At 39.7% G+C, this 21,818-nt stretch overlaps 1 long non-coding RNA gene across 1 annotated transcript; it reads right to left on the minus strand.

The window, feature by feature from the left end:
- Positions 1-6,001: 6,001 nt before the first annotated feature.
- Positions 6,002-20,851, minus strand: LOC122988292. The gene is made up of 3 exons (XR_006404761.1): positions 20,686-20,851; positions 19,825-19,923; positions 6,002-6,107 (listed from the first exon to the last, which is right to left on the minus strand). It is a non-coding gene; the product is annotated as an uncharacterized LOC122988292 (long non-coding RNA).
- Between the last annotated feature and the right edge of the window lie 967 nt (positions 20,852-21,818).

Consider the following 21,818-nt stretch of genomic DNA (forward strand, 5'->3'; position numbering starts at 1 on the left):
TTGCATGTTATCATGATATACCTCCTTTGGTTTGATATTCAGTAAATGACTCTTGCTGCTTTTATTTGATGCATGATGGGTAAATTCTGCAGCCACTATAGGCTGAAATGAGACTGACAGGATAAAGCAGGAAGTGCTCCTTCTGTTGAGTCTGACTCTATGTTCAGCTATGTATCAGTATGGTGCGACTTGGCCTGTGGCTTGGCAGTGGACCGACACTGAAGCCCTGTGTGCGTATGTGTGTTTGTGTATATTTGTGTGTATATAAAGCTGTGACCTCAGACGCGTAGAACACCTGTGTCCACTAAGCATTATATCTACTAAAGACCTGCAGCTGTTAAACCATCTCTCTCTCTTTTTGTGTCACGCATCATGCATTCACACATTCACACACACACACACACACACACACACACACACACACACACACACACGGACATGCACACATACATTCATGTGGCTTATACCATAAATATGAACACACACCTAAGCACACACATGACTTGTAAATACGTATTTCTCACACACATACATCTTTGTACGTGTTACACACCCGATCACAAAACATAGGTGCATTTTTGCTCTGAAACACTCATTCCAAGTCCATGCTCTTGGCCATTCACACACACACATACACACACACACATACATACACACACACACACACAAGAGTCTCTCTCTCTGCAGGATTATGACATGTTATTAATTGCCACCATTATCAGCGACAGCTTGCCCGAGAACTGGGCCCCTCTCTGGGGGCGTGAGGCCCGGCGTCGCAGAATACAAAAAAAAAAAAAGTGTGAGGGAGCGAGAAACAGAGACACAGAGAAGAAAAGGGCACACTGCAAGAGTGAGTGAGTGATGGAGGAAAGCAAAGAGGAGGGCAAGACTGGAGGAGAGAGAGAGAGACAGAGACAGTGAAGGTGTAATGCGTCACGCAGCGCGATGCAACACTCTGCCCAAAAGGGATTGTGGGATTGTGAATAATTTATCAGAAAACATTTTTCTTGGTCCTTTCCACAGACCCACAAATCCTCCCTGAGCTCTCTTTAGGCAGGGCTGGAGATAATGCACTGTGTGTTGGGAGTGTGTTTCCCAACACGTTTGCTGAAGGAGGGTTACAACTTCTGGCTCGCCCTCACACATAGCAGCTGAAATGGTCATACACACAGCGACATAAATGTGCATTCATGAATACGTACGTAGGAGTGAACTTCTGCACAAAAGTACACACATGCTGAAGCTGTACCACACGAGGCAAGCGTCCACGGCAACAGTGAAAGCCTGTTTGTGTTGCCGACATGTTATTCGATAGTGGATCATACATGATTACAGAGCCACCTTCTGTTCACGCTTTATGAAAAGAATGAAGATAGTAATTTATAAACAAAGATATCATCAAACTACTAATCTCACAGCTGAATCAGTGGCACAGAAATCTCTGAACCTCGTCACATGTTCACTGGCCCGTATAGATCTCTTCCCTGCTCATATGTAGAGAGAGGGAGAAATTGATTGGAAGGAGTTTGAAGGAGAATTCGATTGTCAACAGCGTCCTGGCATCAACTCCCCCAGCCCATTCATCTGTAGCAGCAGAAAAAACAGTTACGTGAACTGTCACACCCAACTCTACTGTTAATTTAAGGTAATTAGCGAGCGAGTGATTCCCAATACATCATGGTGCAACTGGCAGACTCCACAATATTTCACAGCCAATCTGTTACCTTTGCAGCCCCGCCTCCTCCTCCCTCCCTCCTTCTCTCTGTTTCTCTCATTTCAGACACATTAACTACACATGCAAACACACATATCGGCTGTGACGAGACACACAAGCACTCGCACTGACAGTAACTGTTGTTCTCTGACAGGTTAATGTGTACAGGCTGTATGATAACAGGAAAATGAATGTCTGTTTGAGATAGTTCAGCTGTCATAGTTTACCTTGCTGACAATGCACTGGCAAGCCAGCCTAATCCTACTGTTACAGCTTGAGTTGCTCCAGCACTTTTGAATTTTTGTTTTAGCTTAAAGTCTTGGAATGTATTCACTCTGACATTGTTTATACCTTTAAAAATGACTCAATCCATATAAACAGAGGAAAGGGGTCAAGACTATCCAGGATTTTATAGCATAGAATAGATACGTAAACAGTATCTTGGCCATATTTTTTATTTTAGTCTACAATAAAGAGAAAAAAAAAAGTCCTCTACAAATTTATTGTTCACTGCAAGGTAAATGTATATGTATTGCAACAGTTCCAATCAAGATATAACAATTTTTTTTGTAAATTTACTCAAGGTTATGATTTATTAAGCCATCTACACCTTGTTGTAGACATATTTAGCACCTTGCTTCGTGCAAATATTTTAGACAAACACACCTGGAAGTCTGGAAGTGCAGAGTCATCAGTCATCTGAGGTGCCATCACTGGAAGCCTCTTTCCACTATGCATATACACTTTAAACACTCCTGTCCGCATGCAACATTGGTTAGGGGCTGTTTTTCTTGGCTTGGGCTGCTTAGTTCTAATTAAGGGAAATCTTAAGCATACAATGATGGGAGAGAGAGAGAGATGGGGGATAAATATGTACAGTACCAGTCAAAAGTTAGGTATATATGTATGTAAAGTTCCTGGCCAGACTTGAACCTGGGACGTTGCAGTTCATGTTCAGCACTTAAAAACTCCCAGGCCACCATCGCACTACATATGCTTCCAACTTTGTGGCAACAGTTTGGAGAAAACCCCTTCCTGTTTGAATGTGACAATGTCTCTGTGCACAAAGCAAAGTCCATAAATAAATTTGGTGTGAAAGAACTTGACTCGAACACCTGAATGGAAGAAAATCCCTGCAGCCAGGTTTAAAACCAGGTTTAAAACCTTCCCAAATGAGTGGAAGGTGTTATTATTAATACCCATGGTTTTGGAATGAAATGTCCAACAATCATATATGGCTAGGATGTTTAATTGTCCACATAATTCTGGCCATGTAGTGTGCATTTAACCCTCTATATCTAGGATCTGCACATTTCTAATTTTACTTGTGGTATCATCAAAAGAGACACCATCCCAAACAGCAATGCATGCAGTTGATAATTGTTACTCTTCATTACTGAGACGTGTAGGACACAATTACACATTAGCCTAATGCTCTGTTTAAATGAAAGCATTGTATTTTGAGACACATTCTAGATAGCTAATTTAGTCGATCATGTAGCTAAATTAGCCAAGTTAGCTCTCAACCTGGCCTCAGTGTTCATAAAGAGTATCGTGAGAATGCGATGGAAGAAGAAAGTCAGGAGAGAAGCCAGGGAAGAGTGAAGAAACATGCGGAAAAGGTGTCAAAATAACGGCTGCGTGCTCTAAGGCATCCCGTTCATTTCTGACAAAACAAACAGATGTCACATGTGTACGAAACATATCACTCCTCGGCCACAAAGTCTTTTAACTCACCGAGTTCAAAGATGATGATCTAGAGCTTAGGTACATTTGGTTTAGTTTTCATGTCCCAGAGTGTTTGTTTTCAGAGTCTGTGCAGTTGTTAATTTGTGTTTGAGTGAGTCTGCAAATTTACACACAATTGCAAATACTGTACGTAAAAGTGTGTTAACATCTTCCCACATGTGGGTTGTATTTACTCGTATGTCTCAGATGTTGGAAACAGGGATGTAGAAACTGTTGATATTAATGATTCTATCAAAGAGTGCTTCAATCACTTATTCAAGCATATTTCTGTCAAAAAATTGAAGAGTTTAGTGTTGTGAATGTAAATGCAGGAATTATAATTCCAGATATGTTCGAAAACTGTCATAGATTTAGTTTGACAGTATTATTATGTATTATGTGTATTTTGTGCCACATTTTCTTAATTATCACAAGTAAGCATTTATAATTTATAAATGCCTTTTCCTCATATACTATGGAGCAAAAGTGTCTTATAAAACATCATGATCTTGGAAGTGTGAAAATGGAAGTGAGAAACTGGAAGTTATCTTTGATCTTTTTATCTACTGTAAATCTGCTGCAATCATTTGAAACAGTAGTTGGACTAAATAAGACGTGTAAATGCTCAAAGAGGGTGCAGTGCAGCAGTGGCACAGTTCCAGAGTCATCAAGCTAATAGTTATATTATGTCCAGTATGTTGAAGAATGGCAGCACATTACCTCTATGTTGAACGATTGATAGAAAATCTATTATAGAACCAATAGTTTCATATGCCAACAGCCCAAGGGAGGCTTATAGCTTTAATATTTTGTAATAGCCAAATCTTATCCGTGGCTCTGCTCAGTTTCAGACAGTAAGTGAACCAGCAGGCCTCTGTCTCAGACAGAGCAGCTGGGGAGGTGTGAGACTACTTTAGCTCGCTGCACCACATCAATCTCTTAGCGGCTCAACACGCACACATGCATGTATCACACTTGTACTCACACATACATCTGCCATGTTCTATAAAAGGTACTATGTTATTATAATGTAATAGATAATAGTTTATGTTTTACTGTACAATGGCCATGGTATAAACAGCAGTATAAATAACGAAGCATAATACTGGCCAATGCACAAACACTGTACCATGGTAGTGATAATGGCACACGATACATTTATGTATGATACATTAAAGGTATACTATGCAGGATTTTCCTGAAAAACAATGTATAGACTCATACAAAAGTAATCCCTCTCAATCATCACTTATGACCCAATAGAAGTGTGTGGCAGTGTATATCTGCAGAGACTCTGCCCTCTGCTTGTATTTTCTTATTTCTTATTGTTTTGCTGTGTTTGGGACATTTCTGGGCGTCAACCTTTGGGCAGTGGGTGTGTAGCACCCAGCCAATAACAGCCTACAGAGTGTGAAGTCGAGACTTGTAGTGCAGCGACCAGGGGCGCATTCAGTCCCAACAAAACGTAACAAAACGTTTATTTAAACGGAAACAGTGGTGCGTTGAACACCTTGTTGTGTTACACAAGCGCACTGTCTTTTCAATATGGTGGGGTTTATATACACATTGCTGCTGATTGGGTAACACCTCTGACACACCCACCAAACGAGAGAAAATGTACCTCAAAGCCTGTTGCATACTGTTTCCACGAAACATGTCGTTCAACCCGGAAAACATAGCAAAATAGTGCACACCATTTTCAGATTGAACGCGCCTCAGGTTACATCGCTGCTGTTGTTTATTTGTGCTTTAGAACGCAACCACCATGAAACAATCAGAAAATAACGTTTTAATTACGCTTTGTTCTCTCGAGCACCGCTCACTCTCTTCATTCGGTCTCTAGCTCGCTCAACCACCGCTGCTCTCTCTCTCCCTAGCTCTGCTCTCAGCTCGCTCTGGTCGAGCCGGGGATGAGGGGCCAACTTTGAATGCTGTGTTTACAAACACCAACTGACAAATCCTGCATAGTATGCCTTTAATGTAGCAGTTGTCATAGTATTATGTGTCTATAGACAGGTATCAGCCGTCGTATAAATGGTACATGCTGGTATTGTCACCTACAGTTATCATTTCTAAATCTTCCATACATACCAGTCTGTAGGCTTTTATTTTAAGTTTCTGTGTAATTTCATGTGGACCTCAAGGTACATTGAATTTTTATTTGTAAGAACTTGATATCTTTTCTTTTAGAAATTATTGTATTTTAAAAGTTATAAAGTTATAAAGACAGGACAAAAAAGTAAACTACAAATAGAAACCGATGCTTGAAACAGATGCATAAGAAAGACAAAAAGACAGAAGCGAGAAAACAATTGTTTGAGATACTTGGATGTCTTTTTCCTCCTTTTTCTGACTCTCATCATTTGTTTATGCACAGTCTTTAGTTTCTCATTTTAAGTTGCTTCACTGTCATCATGGTATGGGGCCTTCCAGGGATCCTCCAGATTGTTTTTGGTGTATGATGGTGTGTGTGTTTCTGCAAGAGTGTGTAATCAACTCTACCTTACTGTGTGGTTAGCAAACACAAACAGAGAGCAGACTATAAACACTCACCCTCCCTTGCATCTCCATGGTTTATGTTTCCATTGGTCATGGCACTGTCTTTTTTAAGAGTGGCACAAATTTTGAGTCAGACTGGAATGTGGGATCCCATCAAGCGTGATTCCTGCATCACAAAAAGTATAGTATCAGACTGTTTGTTTCAGCATCTCAAGAACAGTAAAGGAAAAGTCTTTCAAAATATATTTTCAATAGTGTAATAATGTCTAGTTTGCTCTAAATATGTTGCATGTTTTGTTTGGTAAGTGAGCTGTCAATTACATTGTCAGAACCTTACTTGGGAGCAAATTTCTAACACGATGTCAGAATATTGATAACACAACAACGAGAGGAGGAGTTTTCTGCTTGCACAGCAGTGGAATGGTCGATACTGTCATTAGGCTGCTTTTTGGTTTTGTCTAATTAGACTGTTAAAGGCCTGAGGAGCGAATTAAGGTTGGGTGGGTGAGCGAGGCCCCACCTACTTTAAACACAGTGACCACAGTGCTTTCTTCTCCTTCTCAACTTTCTCTTTAAATCAGAATAACTGACTTTTTTGCTTACAAATTGGGGACAACCACTGGGCCACATACAATAGAGCCTTTTGTGTAAAGATACCTGTGGTTCCCATGAGAGTGCTGAATTTCAAAAAGCTTATTTAGTGTTCAGAGTATGAGCTTTATACAGTGTACTGCTTTGGAAAAATGATAATGATTTTGCGGACTGATTTTAAAACTGGATAGCTCTGTCTGAGTGTTCTTCCAAAGGCTTTACTCATTTTTGGGAGACTTTACAACACTTTATGGCATTTTACACTGTTTTGAATTAACTGCTGTTGTAAACTTGGGCACAAACGTTTGGATGAAGCCATACTAAAAGGGTGGCACAGCAGCCATGAAAATCAGCAAAGCAAATCTGCCTGAGCGCCCTGCACTGTCAAACTAGCCCATTTAGAGCATTTGGTGTATGTGGAGTATGTGAGATGATTTCATTCAGAGGTTTTTTTTATCAACATTGTCTCAGTGGAAGTGAGACAGAGGGAGACAAAGAGAGAGATTGGGGAGGTATCTGAAGCAATCTTCATCTGATTTGTTTTTCCGCCTCTACCCTCACTGCCTCTTCTGTCTCTCTCATTGTACCTTTTCTGTCAGAGCGAAAATGTGAGCAGACTCACATCATCAGGTTGCTAGGCAACATAGACCGTGTGCGGGCACAGTAACATTGGGATCCAGGTCCTGTTTTGGTTGGGCTTCTGTCTGTCTTCTTAATCTTCCTGATCTTCTGCCTTTTCTTTTCTCCTCCTCTGTCCTTTCTTGTGTACCATTTCTTTCCCCCTCCTCTCTGTCTGTATCACTGCACAGTGGAGATTTCTGCGCCTGGGAGATGTGCAGAGCTTCTAGCCAGCAGGAGCAGAAGCAGCCGTGAGCATTTATCAAAGCCGTGCTCCGTAATGACCACTCAGCAGTGGGGAAATTGAGCTGACCCTGAGGCCAAAGCTGTTAGAGGGGACTGGTGGGAAGGCCAGCGAGGTCAGGCCATCCTTGTCCCACCCACTTAGTGGGCAGTTAGCGCTGAACCATTAGTTTACTATTTGGAGGCCTCACAGCTATCCCTTGCACAGTACACACATACACACTCAGACTCACACACGATGTGGACAACAGCCCCTCCACCTAATCTTCAGCACTTCAATGTTTACCTGACACAAGTTGTAAAAGGAAAAGAGTCAAAGAAACCAAAGGGGTAAACTTTGTTGGTTGCCTGTAAATGCTTAGACTTGGCACTATCAGGAACTATTTCTCTGTTGTTGTACCAAAAGCAGGTCAAGACAATATGGCCAAAAGACATGTAGGTTTCTTTTAAATTTTCTATAAAGGAGTTGGTGTTCCAGTGAAAATGAGTTGGATTTAAAACTGGTTCAGAGCTGAGATTCAAACCCGTAGCAATACCATATAACTTATTTCCAGGACCATATGGAAATACAACATTTTCACTTTCAGTGTTTTTGTTGTGTCATGCTTCAATTGTATGCAAGCACACTTTTTATATGCAGTTTATAGATTTCATCATTTTGTGTTTTTACATGTCCATGTTGGATTTAATCTGCTCATTTTGTTTGTTTGTTTGTTTGTTCGGTCAATATTTAAACAAATGTTTTATGCATAGGTTGTTTTATGTCCAACTTAAACCAATCCAAACCATATACAGTACATGTTAGGTTGTGTAAAAGGGTGATTCATACATATGATGTATGAAAGAGACAATACACTGATGGGATCTAGTTTCATTCTGTGTTTGGCATTTTCCCAGTATGTGGGTGTGTTTGTGTCTGTCTTTCAATAAAAATAATTAGCAGAGATAATGTATTAAGCATGCAGATACCGTATATACAGATGCACACTCTCACTCACACACATATACACTGTATCACAAACAGGTTGACTCCCCAGTGACGTCTGAGCCTGATGGAGCTCAGCACACTACGGGCGCTCCAACTTTGTCACTGGCTGATTGAAATCAGACTCTTTACTCACACAACGACTGCCAGACCGTTTGTCTGTCTCTCATAAACATTTTTGTGTTCCCAAACACTTAGCCACAACAGTGCTGTTGTTTGTGTGTTTAGAGTAAATGTCTAATTATTCAGCCCTTGTGGGAGTTGCAGAACAATCCTTAAACATGTGACACCCCTTCCTGCCTGACGGTTTAAATTCACTTTCAGAGAGGACAATAAAGAGAAAATGAAGTTTCGATAATATAGGTTTAAAAAGAATTAAATTCATTGAATTTGTTGAAATTCCTTCGTTCAACGGCTGACCGTCTATAGCACCACATCTGACCTCTGTTGGTCTCTTCCCAGACACTGTGGAGACATGACAATTGCCAGAGCTTGTTAATGCTGGGAAGCCACATTGAGACAGATCACTGGCTCTAGTTAGCATTATTTAACTCAGCTATGTCTTCGGGCACTTGCTGACAACAGTCTAGGGGCCGCCATGGGGCAAAAAACCGCAGGGGAGCCGCACACACAGACAATCAATATGGACGCAGATGGGAAGAGAGGTGGGGGAAGAAAAAAAAAAAAAAAGGACCTGGAATAGTCATTTTCGCTTGAGAGGCGCTCCCTTGAAAGCCATGAAATAAAAATCTGAACTTTAAAATTGATAAGGATTGATTTCGCTGACACGGGATCATAACATACACCCCTTCTGAGACTGGCAGTGTTAGGGCTTACAGATGCCTGGCGCATAAAGGAGAATGGGGAGGACGTAAATCTGACTACAGAACAGCAATTAGCCTTTTACTGGGGAAAAGATATGGAGAATCTTTACTGTTTCATCAAATGGCATTAGGCATGCTCTAAGCCTAGAGGTTTCTCTGGGAAGACAAATGCTAGAATAAACTTGTTTGGACAGATGGATTGGATGGAATTCCTCACAAAGTTCACTATTTTCCCTCACAGATCCATATAGATCACTTGCAAATGGTTAGTTCATTATGTGGCTTCTATTAAATGTCACACAGTGTTTGAGCAATAAGTACAGAGACAATCTGACCCTAAATGACATTTTCAACAATGTTTTCAAAGATAGTGTACTGTCAAATATGTTTTGAATAGGTTTTATCTCACTGCCGCAACTGCTGAAAAATAGCTGAATTCCTTGGAAAAGAGCCACACAGAAGCTGTTTTTATTCATATAATGAAACTAGGGCCTCACCGTTTTAATGATTATTCATTTGCATGCCCCCTAATCATGTTATGAATCAGAAAACAAAATTTTTTTAATTGCACTATCATGTATGCTTTAAAAAACAAATATATCCAAGCCCCAGAATGCAAATTAATTACTATTCAAATGAGCACCGTGGAGCGGGGAACATGATTAGGTTAAAGAAGAAAGAACTTGGTGCTAATTCCTACTCAGATGAGTGATTGGGAGGAATGAACAGGGAGGTCTTGATCAAAGCTAACATTGTAAGCTAACATTGTACTGTATGCTGGTGAGCAGATGGTGAGCCATAAATCCTCAGCCAAGCTCTGACACATATTAGCATTTAGTTAGCAGCCCACAGCTTGCCAGCCATTTAGGTAATATCTCCATCAGATCACTTTGGAAATGGTGATGGAATGAATTGGGGGGATTTTAATGCTTTCAACGACTGTATTGTGCTTAGTTAGACGGAACTCTGGCTGTGTCTTGAAGTGTTGCTGTTCGCAGCGGTCGGAGACGTGTGTTGACAAATACGCTCATCACTGCCCGTTTAACTGTACAAAGCTTTCAATGGCACCAGCAACGTGGGTACTGACACCATTTATTTGCCGATATACTCAACTAACAATGTCATGGAGTGGCAGTAGCATTCCCATGCTGAAGAAATGTGAATTTAAAACACATGCATGTATGTATTAGAGCTGATTACTGTTGGTGAATTTAAGTCAATTCTAAAGGATCTGGATAATAGGACTCAGGTCAGTGTGGTTGATGGATATTTTGTATGTGTTTATTGCATCTTAACTGGAGTTGTGTGTTATCTTGGTCTGTTAATTTTGTTTGTATTTATTATTATAACAATGTTTATGCTGCCCTCTTAGCCAGGTCTCTCTTGAAAAAGATATTTTAATTTCAATGAGACTTTTATCTGGTTAAAAAAAAAGGATAGAAAGAAAATATTCATATCAAAATTTCAGTTGCAAGTTACCAGAAATGATTCACATAATGCATAATACATTCTTAAATTTTTTCCTCTAAAACTAGAAATATATATACATGCACTTTAAATATAGTACTAGACTATTTGCACAGTGACACAGAAACATTTGAAATAATTTGATAAAAACAAGTTAACCTACTGTGTACATGTAATGGATACCGGCTTTGCATTAACGCTAACAAGATTTAGTTTGAAATGATACGTTTGCCATTTGAAAACATTAACACCTTTTCCAATGAAATGATAGCTGATATTAAAAGTCTGTCACTGCATCAGTCAACTACTGAACCCACAGCTTAATCAGTGTGAGACTTGACATTGAATCATTGGCAGAAGTCTTTAGTCAAATAATCCAATCCTGTAGTGAGGTCACTTCTAGTAAATGCCAACCATGATTCATCACAAACTTAACTGTACTGTGTTCTCTATCTTCTAAAAATAACAACAGATTATAACATTATGGTAAAGTTATCTGCCTGGTCCTGAGATGCAAGACTTTTTTTTTCATTTTGACAAGTTTTAAGATGAGATATATTACTGAGGCTACGATGGCGATTTAAGATGCCTTCTATGCGTGAATCAGCAGAATAATCTTGGGCAATAGTACAATATTTCAGTACTCATTTAATAACTGAAAATAGTACAACATCTCTTTCTTCTTTGACTTAAATTTCTCGTTTTTTTATATTATTCAGCACCATTTAGATCAACCAATTTCATTTTTTATATTAGGTTTCAAAGATTCACAAACATTTTTAAAAGTCTGCGTAAATTATGATTTTGGCTGCCCTTCAGTAAAGGTTTAGTGTGTCCTGTCACAAATTGGAAACATTTTAGTGTTTCTCTTATTTAGTTGTCACATTACTTGCATGCCAGCGGCTTCAATCTCATGCTCCATCTTTCAGTTTATGGTGGCAGACCTATGCTTCAGTTTATTCTTGGTTTATGAGTTTGGTATTTAAACAGGAGGTTGCGCTATCTGATATAGAAACTAATAAAAATAGACTCATAATTAGAAAGAAAAAGATTTTACTGTTATCCAGAAGAGTAGAAAAATTATATTAAAAGAAAAGGGAGGAGAGTATGTGCTCATATGCATGCATGCATTGCAACACACACAGAAGAAATGCTGTAAACTCACTTAGTGACACTTACACACTGACAGATAGAGTGAATGACCCTCCTGCTGCACGGATTGGGTTGCAGTATGTGAGCGGATAGTGAAAGGGCAACAGCAGTGAGAAAGAGCGAGACAGAGAATGCAAACTATGTGTGGATGTGTGTGTGTGTGTGTGTGCGCGCCCGTGCGTGTGCGTGCGTGCGTGTGTGCGTGTGTCTGTGTGCGTGCATGTGAGCGTGATGTGTGTGGGGTTAATTGTGGTTCAACTGTGAGGAACAGCTGAGAGAGCTCATATATGGCACAGAAGAACAAGCATGGTGACAGGCAACTTGACAACACAACCTGTTTTATGGTGACAAGTGTCTGTGTGTGTGTGTGTGTGTGTATGTGTGCATGCGTGTGTGTGCGTGTGTGAGGTTGAGAGTGAGAGTGAAAGGGGGGGAGAAGAAAGTGTGAGAAAGAAAGAGTGAAGCTAAAGAAAGGCAGGTGAGCAGTGAAGTGCCTGTCTGCCCACCCAACATGTTCACACGCCCCCTTTAAGAATAGCAAAGAGTCTTGGTAAGCGATTTCTAACCACAGTGCTGATGGGGAGGATTGTTTTAACTATGTACTCTGTGTGTGTGTGTGTGTGTGAGAGCTGAAGAAGACAGTTGACTATCCTTCACCTGTCACCCTAAACATCAACAGGAAGGGATCTGAGAAAGATCACAGACTGTTTCCTGTTACCCATGAAGCTTAGCGGGGACGACAGCAGTCAAGGTGCGGTACACTTTACACCAGGTTGCAAAATAAGTATTTGCCTGGCTTTGTGTGTGGCTCTGCTTAGGTTGCAGCTGTGTGTGTGTTTGTGTGTGTTCTTGATGCATAAGGACAGGGTTCAAATCATCAAAGCAGCTCTCCTCGGCTCAGTTTTCAGTAAGCAGCTAAAGGTTAGACTTATGTGTTGCTACTTACAGTAACACACCGAGACTCCTTTACACCGTATCATTACCGCTACAGAACTCACTTGTCAATCACCCCGATCCGATGAAGTGGGTCATTTCAAAATGAGAGACACACCGTTTGAAAAACCAATTCCTTATGGTGTTTCTGACACGCAGTGGGAAGTATTTGAAGCTAACAGCTAGCTATATTTTTTATAGTAGTTCCAAATATTTTGAATTGTACAAATATATTCAAAAGATGTCTAAAATTTTTGAAAGCTTTTCATCAAATATTAACCTGTATGACTCTTTTTTATTACGATCTTTGCCAAAAATCAAGACATAAATTATTCTTTTTCTCTCAATTTTCAACTACAGATATTTCATACATTTTTCAATCATCCTTCTGTTTTGTTTATTCTCCTCATATTCTATCAATTTATGTGATTTGTTTTTTTGAGGCAGATTTTTAACCTCAGTGCTTTGTATATATATATATTACCACCCAACTAAAATAAATGATGTCTTTCCTTGCAACCCACACTCATACAAACCAACTTGTAGCCTTGTTATGTGTGCTCCAACCAAAAATAGGCCTGTGACCCATCCTGGGGTCACCAGCCATAGTTTAGGAAACGCTGACTGTCAGTGAGTTTAAGACCCTTTTTAGCCCTCATTGATCTGGCAGGAGGCTCCACTGTGACACTGATACAAGTGAAAGGTTCAGCTGCCTCTGCAGTCCTGTGTGTTCTCAGTGAAGTGATGGTCACTTAAGTAAACTTCTTATGAGATTATCCTCATGTATCAATCTGTGTATTATCTTATTAAGAACTGCTGTGATGTAAATACCGTGCAAGTACTTGACTGGAGTGCTCAATTGTAGATAATGTGCTTACTGTAGTGTAATAATATGTGTAAGTTCTGTATTGATTAAGCACTTACGCAGTACTAATGTGTGCTTTATTGGGCATTGCACAAGCTAGTGCACTGGAATAAAGCAAGCGTAAAGAGTTAATTTATTAGTGTTTCAAGTGGTTATTCTATTTTTGTTACATAGAAAATAAAAAACAGATTTTTATCACTGTCAGCATTTTAAGCATGACTGAGATTAAAACCGGCAAAGTATTTTCAGGGTGCATTTCAAATCAAGAAGCACACTCCCACTGCAACCTAGATAGTAATCACATTAAATCAAATATTACTTGGAATAATTATGATGGTGAGAATTATATTACACTTTCCTTCTTTTCTTCATTCCCTCTAAACTATTTTTTTGGGAACATGTTGTTTATCAAATAGTTTGTGTTGACTAGTTATTGGAAAGACAGAGTGACAGCAAGATGTGCAACAACTGCCATGGACCGAATTCAAACCGACATCGTTGTGGTATGCGCCTCAGCATGCTGAGCCACCAGGACGCCAGATCTGGTCTTTGAAGCCATTGCGGGTTTCCTGAGGCCAACAGCAGCAGTAGCCGAGGGGGTATCAAATGTGTGAGAGCTGCCCCACTAATAAGATAAGTGGGCTAATGCTAGCACTAGAGGTTTGCCACTCATCTCAATCTGTCGTGTTTAACAGTCTCGCAGGAATAGCTCTCAAATTTAAATGCTGGACGGCTGCTGATGGAGTGGAGGAGTGTAGTGTATGTGTGTGTGTGTGTGTGATGGGTGCAGACCAGAGTGAGTATGTGTGTGTGTTGTGAGGGTATGTGTTGGTGGGGAGGGAGCATGGGTGGGAAGCAATGTAAGACGCTGGCTAAGTCTTATGGAACATCAGTTGACACTAGAAAAATACAGCTGCCGATAAATCTCCGACAACAGCCCCGGACTCAAGTTTCCCTCTATGATTTATCGGAGTTGTTCCTTTTAGACTTGCCATTTGGGAGCCACGATCTCTGTAGGTCATTTGTACAACTTACTTTTAAACTTTAATACTTCGCAAAGCACAAATGTAGAGAGAAGGAAACGTGGCCTTTCCAAAGATGAAACCAGCTGGATACCATTTATCTGTTCTTTCTCTTTTTTTTCCATTTGGAGCTCTTATTTCTTTGTCTACTCTAAAAATTGTCTCAATTAATCAATGATTTAGTTTGGATGTTTATATTTAACCACCGATGCACCTAGCAGTTGCTCTCTAAATGTCAGGTGTCTGTTTGAAAACCGGGCCTAATTGGAATATATGTGTTTTAAGGTGAAAGCTATTACTCTCATTCAGTCTCTATTGATCTGCAGCTCCAGCACTGATGAGATCTGCACAACGTTTATTGGTCTGAGAGGGACTTGTTGAGACATAATGCTTATTTTCTTTGATAAATATAATCATTTAACAAAATAAATCCATAACACATGTCTCCAGTGATGGTTCAGTGTGCTGTTATACATGATGATGTTATAATGAGTTTTAATCTGGTTTGTGGGGATTGTGTCACGTCAGCAAACCGAAAACAATATATTATAAAATTCTACTTTTAGATACCTTAAATCCCATAATGAAATATACAGATGAATAAAAGATTAACTGCACACCTGGCTCCCTAACTGTGGCTAAATTTGGACAAAAATTCATACAACAATTATGTAATACAGGCCTGATACCCTGAACATAGTTTGCCTTCATTGCCGGCATTTTGGCATCAAACTTCAAGTCATTCATTAATCTAATTATATTCTTGCTTTTCCATTACATCACTCACACAACCATCTTCATACACACACAACAGGTGTTTGTAATCAAATAATAAGTGTAATATCAACCAAACATTAAATGCCGACCGTTGTGGCTTTCATTGGAAGTTGTTTGTTTACAACAAATAGCTTTGTTTTTTTTTTTTTTGGAGTAGAACTGCTATTTTTTAAATCATTAAGAAAGATCATTTTTGATATTTCTTGTTAATAGTGTTCTTATTGTTAGGCATGGAAGGAATGTCTTATTTAATTAAAGATTATTGTTAAAGGTTGTTAAAGATCTATTAAGTGCAACAGCCAAGAAGATGTGACTGCAGTACTGCAAGACAAGCATGTTAGATCAAGAAAACATGATTTGCACAATAAAAAGTTGTTGTAATCAGCCTTTGTCCAATGTTGTTTTTCTCTGCTATGTCTATATGTTTTGAATAAAAAGCAGACATAAATCACTGAAGTGGCCTTTAGAGGGCACTGAATTTGATCTTAGCTCTCCCCACCCAAGTTTATTTGCTAATGGCCGTGTGGACACCACACATTCAAATTCCCCCCTCGCCCCCCCTCCGCCTCCCGTTTCTGCGCTGAGACAACCTGGAAACCACCGTCCAAGCCTGAGGAAGCTGGCACTCCATAGTAAGCACCTCAATTACAAATGTTATCAATCCCAGGAAAGAGAGAGCTTAGCACTTGTGTCTGTTTTTCTCATCAGCGGCGGTAGGGTAGCAGCTAGAGAACAGGAGAGAAGGGCTCAAGAGAGACAGGGACAGCAGTTTGCGCATATATGTGTGTTGTGTGAGTGTACGTGTCTATCCTCTAAAACTTGACCCCCCCATCCACCCTCCCTTAAATATCCTGTCGCCTTCGGTGTTTCTTTCTTGCTGTTCTTCAGTATCTTGACTCCATGCCCTCTGCAAAACCTTAAGAACCCAATCGTCTCAAATTTAACCCGCAGAAATAATTAAGGGGTTGCATGCCGACAAAAATAAGGGTGTGTGTATTTTTGAAGTGGGGAGGGGACATGTGTTTGGAGTCTCGGGATGCCAGGGTGCCTCCGGCTGGGTTCAACTTGTTAGGAAAACTGGGTATTGCCTTACACTTCCGTTGACATGACTACAGTATCGGTGGTGGTGAGGGGAGTGCGTTAGGTGTCAGCCACACCTTGGCTGACCCCACCAAGGATGTGCATGTTTACAGAGGTGTTCTCACAAACATTTGCCCAGCGCAGCCCGACGGACAGGCCCCATGGGCATGAAAAAGGTGTTTACAGCTATCTTGCTCTTTGTGCAACACCATGAGCACAAAATAGACACGATGCATTTTGGAACAGTGTATTTATTATGACAATGATTGCAACTTATAGTACTCAGTCATGACTCATCACAGGACTCAGCCAGGGCTCTTTAAAACAGTGACATGTAGATAATAGCAAGCTGTCTGCTGTCCCTTACTGGGCATTCACAGCACTGAAAACAGCACAGTGTTAAGACAAGACTAAGCCATGCTAGCAGCTCTGTGAGGTTGTACTTTGGCAAAGTGGTGCTTTGAGCTAAATGCTAACACATCATAGTTTAGCCAGATTTCTTGGCAATCCATATAAATGATGGCAAAACCACAAATGATGGTGGCACTAGAGTCAGTCATGGATAAAGTCAGGGATAGCCAAACTAATTAGGATTCATCCTGGGATTCATCCTCTGGGGACCATGCATGTCTGTACCAAATTTCATGCAATCCATACAATAGTTTTTGAGCTATTTCTCTAAAAGCAAAAAATGTCAACCTGATGGTGGTGCTCGAGGAAAAGTCAGTAGGCTTCATCCTCTGGGGAACATCAGTGTCTTTACAAAATTTCACAATCCATCCAATAGTTGTTGAGATATTTCTGTCTGGACCGATTGACTGACAGACTGTCATTTTCGTCCCCAGTGCCATGCTACTAGTATGGCTAAAAATGCGATGGGCTGCATCAGCGGACACAACTTAGTAGTAGATCCATGGATTTTAAGGCTCATCAGGTGCCAAACCATTGCACAGCAGTTTATGATACTACGTTTTTTCAGTTATCAAAGCAACAAATCGTTTTATACTCAGTCTCGCCAGGTAAACAGCAGGAATACGGCGTTCACATTACAAAGAAATCTACCAGAAATGTGCACTTGCATGTATTTCATTGGCAAACACAGCACCTTGGTGGATGATGTTGCATTGCCTGTGTTTTTTTGGACCAAACCTTCTGGCTTGGCACCATTGACGCGTCAACCTGGCCTCATAAAAAATGATGAGGGGACTTAACCCTTTTGACCATAATCTGGAGGCAGTATGTAGAACTTAAAGGTAAATATTACTGAGTTCTCTCTGTCTGCATCAAAAGTACCCTGCAAATTCACTGCACTCAACCAGAGCACACAGATATGTGGGCCACCTGCTCCTAACATAAAAAGACAGTTAAGATTAGTCTTTCATTTACTTGTTCAATGAGCCCTTATTTCTATGGAGTTTATGCAATGTACTTCCCATAGATCACTTGACATGGCAGAGACATGAAGCACATCAATTCCACCATGCAATCTTTTCTAAGAACATTTACTAATACAATGGTGAGGGGCAAAGACATTTACATTTACCTTTATGAAAATTAGATTTCAGTCAAAAAAAGTGGATGTGGAAGAAAACTGGTCTACAATTAAATGCTTAGTAAACTGAACTGTGGATTGCATAAAATATTATAGTCACTATTAACAACATAAGCCTTAAACATATTTTATAAGCTATATTATAAGCCACAGTAATAACCTCTTCTGTCATATAGAAAAAGCTTGAACCTGACATAACATAACAACATACTACAGTACACACAAACAGGAATTCATGTTCACTACCAGAGATGGACAGTGAACACATAAACAGACATAAAGCACACACACACACACACACACACTCACACACACCCAATTCATAAGCATGCAGACTGGGGAACAGGCGTCCTTTTGTTGGAGGGAGAATGGGAAGTGTGAAGGACGTGACGAGGGAGATAAGTGTCCTCCAGGGCCCTGAGGTTACCCTAATGGTGTCATACATCACCACTCACAAAGCCATGCAGAGCAAAGTTGTCAATGCATGAATGCTGCACTATTACTATCGGCCATTTTAATCATGGCACCTGTCACTGCGCTAATCAACACCATAACTTCACACTGGAAATCACTCAGAAAAACTCTCACATGCTGCTGTGTACCACGAACTGTATACAACACAGGCAGTAAGTTATGCAGAGGGGTCTGCTGGCTGAATGTTGGACCGCTGTGCTGAGGGGCTGTGACTTTGTAGTGCATCATTGCCCTTGTTTAATGGAGGCTTGGCTTTTCCTAAGCAGTTGTTGTGACAATGCTAAATGCTGCTTTTATGAACGTGCTAAAAGGGTTTCCCTCCACTGTCAACACCCCCCCCTCCAACAAACACACACACACACACACACACACACTGTCTGTCCACTGTAGCCGCCTGGACTCACTACAACACATTCCCACCCTGAAGAATAAACAGACCACAGCAGTCTGCAACTGTTTCTCTGTCCACACTAACACAGATAATTCTAAAAATACATAATAAATGCATTTTAGCTTTCCATCTAAACTTAGCTGGTATATTTGCTATATATATGTTTATATGCTCCCCAGAGTGGATAAATAATCATCAAATGAAATGCACAATGGGAATGGTAAAAAAATTTAAGATTTTTTTGGTTCAGTCCCTCCATGTAGCAGGAATATTTAAACTTTGTCACCTTCAACTCTTCAGGTAATCATTCATTTTATTTATAGCAGATCACAAAATACAGGTATTGTCATTGACATATATTACGCTTATGCTGCACTGATAGTTATTTGATTGATACAGCTGCATATGATCACAGTGATCTGACTGTTTGTATAGGCACAAAAATATTATTCATGATATTCTGAGGCAGTATATGTTATTATGTCAGTGATTATAACCAATACAGTAGATGGTAAAGCATGGGTCAGAGTTTCTGTGGAGGACTGCACATTCTCCCAAAGATTGTTTTATATAAATCCCAAAGTTTGCCTAGAAAGTGGCATACGCCTTTTATTGTGCATAAGCAACAATTATAAACGAGGCCCCAGGTCTAGATCAAAAAGCACTATATTTAGACTTGTCAAGTCTGAGCTAGATTACTATTATTAAGACTTGACAAGTCAGTATAGTGGCAAGCACTGTATAGTGGCTTTTGATCTAGACTTGGGCCCAGATGCATAAAACTCTGTGTAAATTCATGACTAAAACTGCGCATATGCATTCTTTTTGTCAGATTTATAAAGCCGTGCATATGCATGGTTCTGTTTTATAAATCTCAGTCATTGTGGAAATTGCCACACATGCACAAACCTCATTTCCACTCCAACAATTAGCCATAAATGGATGAGGACAGACCCTGAACCAGCCGTTTTCATATCAGTTCACCGCCTGCTCCACCAGTCTATACACCTGCCAATGAAACAAACGGGAAAGTGCTGTTTCACCGATTGTGTTGCACATGCAAGGTTCTCAAACAGCAGAACAGCTGTCATTATGTGCGACCATTACGTGTGGCTGTGCGGCTCTTTATACCATCCATATAATTAATTCATTACATGGACCTGTAAACCATTGTTTGCCATCATCAGTGACATCTCAGAAATGTAATCAATGATTGGTTTGTAGCACTTATATCTAAACCGATTTTACAAGGTGTGACACAACTAAGGATAAAATAAAAAGAATAGTAAGAGCAAAATAAAATGTTGACACCCATGTAAATTAAAAGAATGATAACATTAATCACACAAACCTAATTAATCAATGTTATGTTTATAAATGTGCCGTTGATTGGCGTTTTACAAATCTCTGTGTAATCACACACACAAGAAAAACAAAATCACACAATCAGTGTAGCCGGTTATCAACCTAAACAAACAATGTTTTACTAAAAGATTCCATCTCTCACCTTATATTTCATCTCCCCCTCATCACATCACCCTCAGATCACTTTAGAAAAACATGCAAACGCCTGGTCTGTTCTCACTGCACATTCTGTATTTATAAATAGCAGTTTATGTGCACACACAAAGTTAGCTAGCTAGCTAGCTTGTAATTTAGCTGATATTACACTGTAACATAAAGTAATTGACTGAAGTTACACAGGGGCATTGCTGCTTTTTTGTGACCTACACTAATAGACCTACAGTGTATAAGAAAAGTAGTACTCACTGGTTTTGTTGTTGTTAACCCGGGCATTGCAGTCTGTACAGGGGAGTTAGCTACTCCACTGCTTCAGTTTATTTGCTGATGTATAGTTGACCGTTACAAGTGGACTGTTACAAGTGAACCGTTACAAGTGAACCGTTACAAGTGAACCGTTACAAGTGAACTGTTACAAGTGAACCGTTACAAGTGGACCGTTACAAGTGGACCGTTACAAGTGGATTGTTATAAGTGGTTGGTTGACTGTTAAAAGTTGACCGTTATATTAACTGTCCCTGCTAATATTTTTCCAGACATTGGGTCCTACTGTACTGTATTGGCTGGTCCTTTTCTGTGATGATGAAGGAGTAGATGGTGTTTAGTTGTCTTTTCACTCACTGGCAGCAAACATAAAACATTGGCGAGCAGATACTGTATCTCCAGAACCTTATCCTGAAGTCTTTAGGGCACTTTTTGGACAAACTAACAGTGTTTGTAACACTAACAAATACACACTACATTTCTACCAAAGTGCATTGCATTGACCAACGATAAAAAAAATCAGAGACCTTATCTCATGACTTCTTTATGTCATAATTACAAGAAAAGATCTCAAAATTATGACGTACTGTCTGATAATTACAAGAGAAATCTCATAATTTTTTTTTTTCTTGTAATTATGAGATAGTACGTCATAATTATGAGATAAGGCCGATTTTTTTTCATTATGGAATATAATGCGCTTCTTTACATTTCTGACTATGAATGCGTGCCAACACTTCTCAAGGACTGGAAAAAAGTGCTAGCTGGCCTAGCCACAGCCAAAACAAAGGTACAAACTACCAGTAACAGCTATTTGTTTCTTTGTTGTTGTTTTTTTGTTGTTTTTTTTTGGTGTTTGAAACATTTCTCTCCATAATCAGCATCTTCTTGTTTGTCTTGTTGTACTTAAACTTTATTTAGCATATTTAAAGTAAGGAGTACAAAATGCTTTCCAGAGGAATAGAGTAGACCATAATAAGACTCATATTAATGAGAACACCAACATATTGTGTGTGAAATCACAAATATTGTTAAAAAAAAATCCTTACAGTAGATAAATGAAGACAACATAATCATACAAAGCCAACAGATAAAAACACAGTTGGCTATATTAACAT

This window comes from Thunnus albacares, chromosome 9 (assembly GCF_914725855.1).
Source record: "Thunnus albacares chromosome 9, fThuAlb1.1, whole genome shotgun sequence".
NCBI classification, from domain to species: Eukaryota; Metazoa; Chordata; class Actinopteri; order Scombriformes; family Scombridae; genus Thunnus; species Thunnus albacares.